Consider the following 6,005-nt stretch of genomic DNA (forward strand, 5'->3'; position numbering starts at 1 on the left):
CATCATATACATACATACATACATACATATATATACACATATATATATACATACATACATACATACATATATATACATACATACATACATATATATACATACATACATACATATATATACATACATACATACATATATACATATATACATACATATATACATATATATACATATACATATATATACATATATACATACATATATACATACATATATACATACATATATACATATATACATACATATATACATACATATATACATATATACATACATATATACATATATATATATATATATAGTAAAGTGCGCGATACAGCTGCAGTATCTCTTTAAAGTGCTGGTGTGCATAAGCTTACCTATGTGTTGTTGTGTGCGTGTATATGAAAGTATATTGCTTTCGCATGTCTTTAACTCGTAATGATTACAGGTTTGGTTATCTTTCAGCCATGTTTTAAGCTGTGTCTTGAATAAAGCAAATGTGAGGCTGAACCTGATTGTCGTTGGCAGAGTATTCCATGTGCTACTGCCCCTAATAGAGAGTACATTTTGAGCAAAGACAGTTTTTCAAAATTTGATCTCGCAATCACACCTAGCGGAGGATCTGGTGTTAATTTCATTGTTACTTTTCCTGTTAATATAGTTCCTCAGAGGGGGTGGGGCCAAATTGTGCAGGGACCTGTACACAGCACAACACATTTTAAATAGCATGAAATTCTCAAAACTTAAAAGCTTATATTTTTCTAAGATTGGACGGTGACGAGAAATCTGTTTTTTTTGTTTGTTTGTTTTTTAATGGCTTTTTTGTACAATTGTTCTACTGGTTTCAGTACAGTTGTTCCTGCAAAGGACCATGTTGTAATGCAATACTCTATATGTGACATGAAGTGTAAGTAAGATTTGGCCGCATCTATTGTAATAAACGGTCTTATCTGTTTAAAATTAGATCGACTGAACTTTACAGTGTGATTTACCTTTTTGATATGTTTTTTGAATGTAAGATTTGGGTCTAATATCACTCAGAGATATTTGAATTGGTTCACAAGCACAGTTCTTCCCCTTCCAAGAAAACATGGGATCTGGCTAGCTTAATCGGTCTTTTGGTGAACATCATACATACAGTTTTTTGGTGTTCAGCAGAAGACAATTTTTATGTAGTCATTTGTGTATTTTACATAGTGCATTTGTGAGGTCTACAGATATTTTGTCACTCTTTCCCTGGGTAAAGATTACTGCGTCATCTGCATACATTTGCATATTTAGTTCAGAGCACACATCGGGGAGATCATTTCTATACAGAAAGAATAATCGAGGGGCTAATATTGAGCCTTGTGGAAGACCAACATAACTAGGGTGATACGAGGATGTGGCACCATTCACAACAACACGCTGCTTTCTGTTCGAAAGATAGGATTGAAACCATTGAATAGTATCCTCTGAAAAATTAAAATATGAATTGTAAAAATTGAGATATTGAATTAAGGATTTTGCATATTAATACATGGACTGGTTGAGCGCCCTTGAACTTCATTGTGCTGAGGGGACTGGCACTATAGAAGTTATTGTATAGTATTTTTCTGAATGGTTTTCTTTGTTTTTTAGGCAAAGAAGGAGGATGAAAGAATTGGTACTGGTGTTAACGCTGACTCAGATGCTGGGGTGGATGAAGCCATGGGCGATGATGTGGATGCCGATGCCATGGACCATTGTGTAGTGAATGATGACGCCATGGACGGCAGTGCCATGAGTGATGATGCCACAATTAGTCATGGGTCAGATGAGAAGTGATTCATTTTATACTGAGAACTTATGTCTCCCCCTCTGTAAGGTGCGGGGGAGACAAGAAATAAGTGCCCAATTTTCCTTGCACAACAACTTTTTTTCCTGGATGCCATGATCATCAACTTGACTGCACTGACGCTATGTTTGTTGTGATCCACCTTTGTGATCCACCCACCATTATGGGAACAAATCAAAAGCTGTGTTCACCACGGGGACACGTTCAACACTATTCGGGATTATTTGAGGTTTTTTTTTTTTTTTCACCGATGACGAACAATGCGTAAAAAAAATCTGACCGATGCAACTACATCGGTCAAAACCGGTCTGGATCCGGGACTGATGTTGCTGCTTTAAAGGGTGGGCGGTGGAGACATCTTCAGTTTTTGTTTAACGTTGGCCCTTCTAGTTCATTTTATACTGAGAACTTATCCATCGCTTAATGCTATTGTAACTGTAATAATACTGGATGATGTCACCTGGCTTAGTACCTGAGAGATTGGACTGTATTTTACCTGTTTCTATGACTGTATTATTTTGTGTTTATTTATTTATGTAAGGTAAATTATTCTATTGAAGTTTTATTGCACTGAAGTCACTGATTGAGAAAAGAAATTTCGTTTTGTAGTGTATACAATTGCACAGTGAAAATAACAACAAAATCTTTGAACCTTAGTCATGGGTCACACATCACGGATGAGAACTGATCCCTGGCTTAATGCTATTGTAATAACACTGGAGGGCAGATGAGAACTAATCAAGTTACTGGCTTAATGCATTGCTATTGTAATAATACTTCTAAAGTAATAAACTTCCAATTTACAGACTCATGCAGTGTTCACAGTGTTCCTTTGTGTTGGGGGACATTGCAAGTTGCAATGTTCCCCAACTTGCAAATTGCACAACAAATTGCAATGTGTCACAACCTCCTGAGAATGTTCTAGGTTGGTTGGTTGGCAACGTTCTTGGCAACATCCCAGGAACGTTCTGGAGAGTCTACAAATAAACGTTACTACAACGTTGTGATGCAACGTTACTGCCACTTTGATGTAACGTTCAGGCAACGTTCCATTGTTAGCTGGGTTGCCACTTGTCAGCAGGCTGACGTGGTCAAAGTTTAACCCAATCTTTTTTTTTTTTTTTTAATTGAACAAAAGAAAAAAACATAAGTTCAACCGGACAGAGGTGGGGGAGTTACGCGCGCAAGGTTTCTTTCGCAGAACTGCTGTTTGTGTGTTTACGCGCTCAGCCTGACGCCTCGATGGAATGACAAGAGGATGATGGACACTTTCCCACCAAAACTCTTGCTCAGTCATCCTTCTGTGTGTAGCAGGACTTAGTGCTGACCAAGTCCTCAGGATGATGATCTGTCATCTGATTAACAAAAAAGAAAAAAACAAATTGTCCTGTGATCGTTTGTCTGCAAAACAGAGTGAGAGATGGTGTGCGCACGAGCGACGTGCACACTCATCACATTTAGGAATGCGTCTTAAAGAGCTTCCGTTTTCATTCACGTTCACTGCGCTGCTCTGAACTTGTTGAACACTGCTAAAGCATCAGAGGGGTACAGTGAGGACTGTCAGGACGCAAATGTAAGTTGATTTTTCCTTTTACTTTTCAAGTTGACTTTTGAACTTTCGACGCTCTGAGCTGTGACGTAGCTTCGCGCTGTCCAATAGGAACGACGCGTCGGGCCAAAACACGGAAGAATAGTGGCAGAAACCACTGATCTGTACAAATGGTAAATGGACTGCATTCATAAAGCGCTTTTCCATCTGCATCAGATGCTCAAAGCGCTTTACAATTATGCCTCACATTCACCCCAATGTCAGGGTGCTGCCATACAAGGTGCTCACTACACACCGGGAGCAATAGGGGATTAAAGACCTTGCCCAAGGGCCCTTAGTGATTTTCCAGTCAGGCGGGGATTTGAACCACAGATCAGCGCAGAAACCACGTCTGAAGAAAAATCTTTGGAAATGTTTTTTGTTGTTGTTGTTTGTTAACTCAAAATTTCTGATTACTGTTTATTAAAAGTTAATTAAAATAGCTAAATCAATAAATGGCTCTTTAAAAACCTTTCATCTATAAATTAAAACCACCTGTTATTTCAGATTAGATAATTTCTTGTTTAACATAAGGAACCTTTGACATATATTTTTAGACAAATAAAATAACATGGAAATTTGTACATTTTTTTAAGTCTGGTAGATTATTACTTGATTGTTCAAGCTACCTCAAGGAGAAGTGCACTGTTTAAGTGATAAATAATAAAATAAGGTGATTAAAATGAAAAATTATATATTTAGCATTTGTTCATTGTTCATTCAGTTTTTTAAGGTATCGGATCGGGACTCGGTATCGGCAGATACTCAAAATCAGATGACTCGGAATCGGATCGGGGCCAAAAAAAACCTGATCGGGACATCCCTAGAAATCATTAAGCAAAAATACTGATATCGGTGGATCGAATAATTTCTTAACAATACCCGAAAAGAACCAGTTCTCGATACCCAACCCTACTTGCAAATAGCTGATAGGAAATTATCTGCAAGACTGTCTTGGCTTGTGAATAGCCACTTCCATATTAACACTAGGATAAGTATTTATCTGGTGTTCTTTGAAACATCAACAGTGAAACATATTTTTTCAGGTAAAATAACTGTTTAATTAAAGTCCCATTTTGCTTTTTTTTGGGGGGGGGGGGGGGGGGATCACAAACCTTTGCCGTAAAAAGACACAAACCGATGGTAGACAAAGGCACAAACCGGAAATGGCACAAAAAATCTCCGCAGTGGGGAAAAAGCCACAAACCGTTTTCGTAAAAATCCGGAAAAAAACAAAACAAAACACAAACCGTAGACAAGCATAGACATTATAAAAAAAGAGATGCTGCATTGGTTGCTGTGGCGCAAGAAATGAGCCCGCCATCTTGGAGCGGTCATCGTAGCAATTCTATCACAAGGCACAGTGAAGGTTTGATTTTATAATTTTATTTTTAATCTTTCTTACATAATATGTGTGAAATACCAAGTGTTCCAAGGGCACTGTATCCTAAGCTTATAGTAAGTAAGTCCCTTCGGCTGCTCCCTTGGTTTGTACTCGGGGTCGCCAAAGCAAATCCAAGGTGGATCTGCATGTTGAATTGGCACAAATTTTACGCCGGATGCCCTTCCTAACGCAACTCCACATTACATGGAGAAATGTGGTGGGGTGGGATTCAAACCGGGACCCTTCCGCACTGAAACCAAGTACATTAACCACCTGGCTGCTGTTTTGTTTAAGAATATTTAATATTCACTGTTGCTGCACTTTGTGTGAAATCAGTCATATCATACATCATATTGATATGACAATATGATAATCTGGCCATATTGTAGGCAAAAAAGAAAAATGCTTAAAAAGGGGGGGGTCTGGGGCCCAGAAGCTGAAAGGCAAAAAAATAAAGATTTAAAAGGCGGGGGAAGCTGAAAGGCAATTATATATATATATATATATATATATATATATATATATATATATATATATATATAGGCGGGGGTCTGAAAGCTGAAAGGTTTTAGCCATACCCATGCTCCACCGAAGTATTTACTCTAAAAACGTCTGAAGGACCTAAATGACATGGTGAGATGCTGAAGAGCTTCGCTCGTCATGTCCGCGACATACATCATATACATATTACGAACAGCTAATGCATTCAAATTAGCTTTGATCTGTTTACCTGCTATGCTAACCAGGTCAAAACTAGTCCCGCTGCTAACTGGTCTGTTAATGAGTCCGAAGCATCCAGAGCCATTTTTTTTTGGCTAATATACAAATACAGTCTGTTACCTGTTGAAGTACACCACTGCACAGACTCGGAAAAATGACGAGAATAAAGTGCTAATGTTAACAACAACGAACGTCAGCGAGCAGCCTGTAGCCTCCATCCAAACAGCACAGGGATTGGCTGTTCTTCTTCTTCTACTGTCGAGTTTATTGACGATTTGCAAACCGAGACGGTTCATTACTGCCACAATTGTTGAGTGTGGAGCATTAATGGAGTCTGGCGTATGCTATATTAATCAATCAATCAATTCAATCAATTTTATTTATATAGCGCCAAATCACAACAAACAGTTGCCCCAAGGCGCTTTATATTGTAAGGCAAGGCCATACAATAATTACGGAAAAACCCCAACGGTCAAAACGACTCCCTGTGAGCAAGCACTTGGCGACAGTGGGAA

General features: G+C 38.3%; 1 protein-coding gene across 2 annotated transcripts in view; it reads right to left on the reverse strand.

Moving 5' to 3' along the window:
* The window catches only part of LOC117521809 (gastrula zinc finger protein XlCGF57.1-like), a 37,367-nt gene extending 31,656 nt beyond the window's left edge, over nucleotides 1–5,711 (reverse strand). For both annotated transcript variants that reach the window (XM_034183158.1, XM_034183159.1), the window contains exon 1: nucleotides 5,611–5,711. The gene's annotated coding sequence lies outside the window, so the exon portion shown is untranslated. The remainder of the gene's footprint in view (nucleotides 1–5,610) is intronic.
* Between the last annotated feature and the right edge of the window lie 294 nt (nucleotides 5,712–6,005).

Source organism: Thalassophryne amazonica, chromosome 12 (genome assembly GCF_902500255.1).
Source record: "Thalassophryne amazonica chromosome 12, fThaAma1.1, whole genome shotgun sequence".
Lineage (NCBI taxonomy): Eukaryota > Metazoa > Chordata > Actinopteri > Batrachoidiformes > Batrachoididae > Thalassophryne > Thalassophryne amazonica.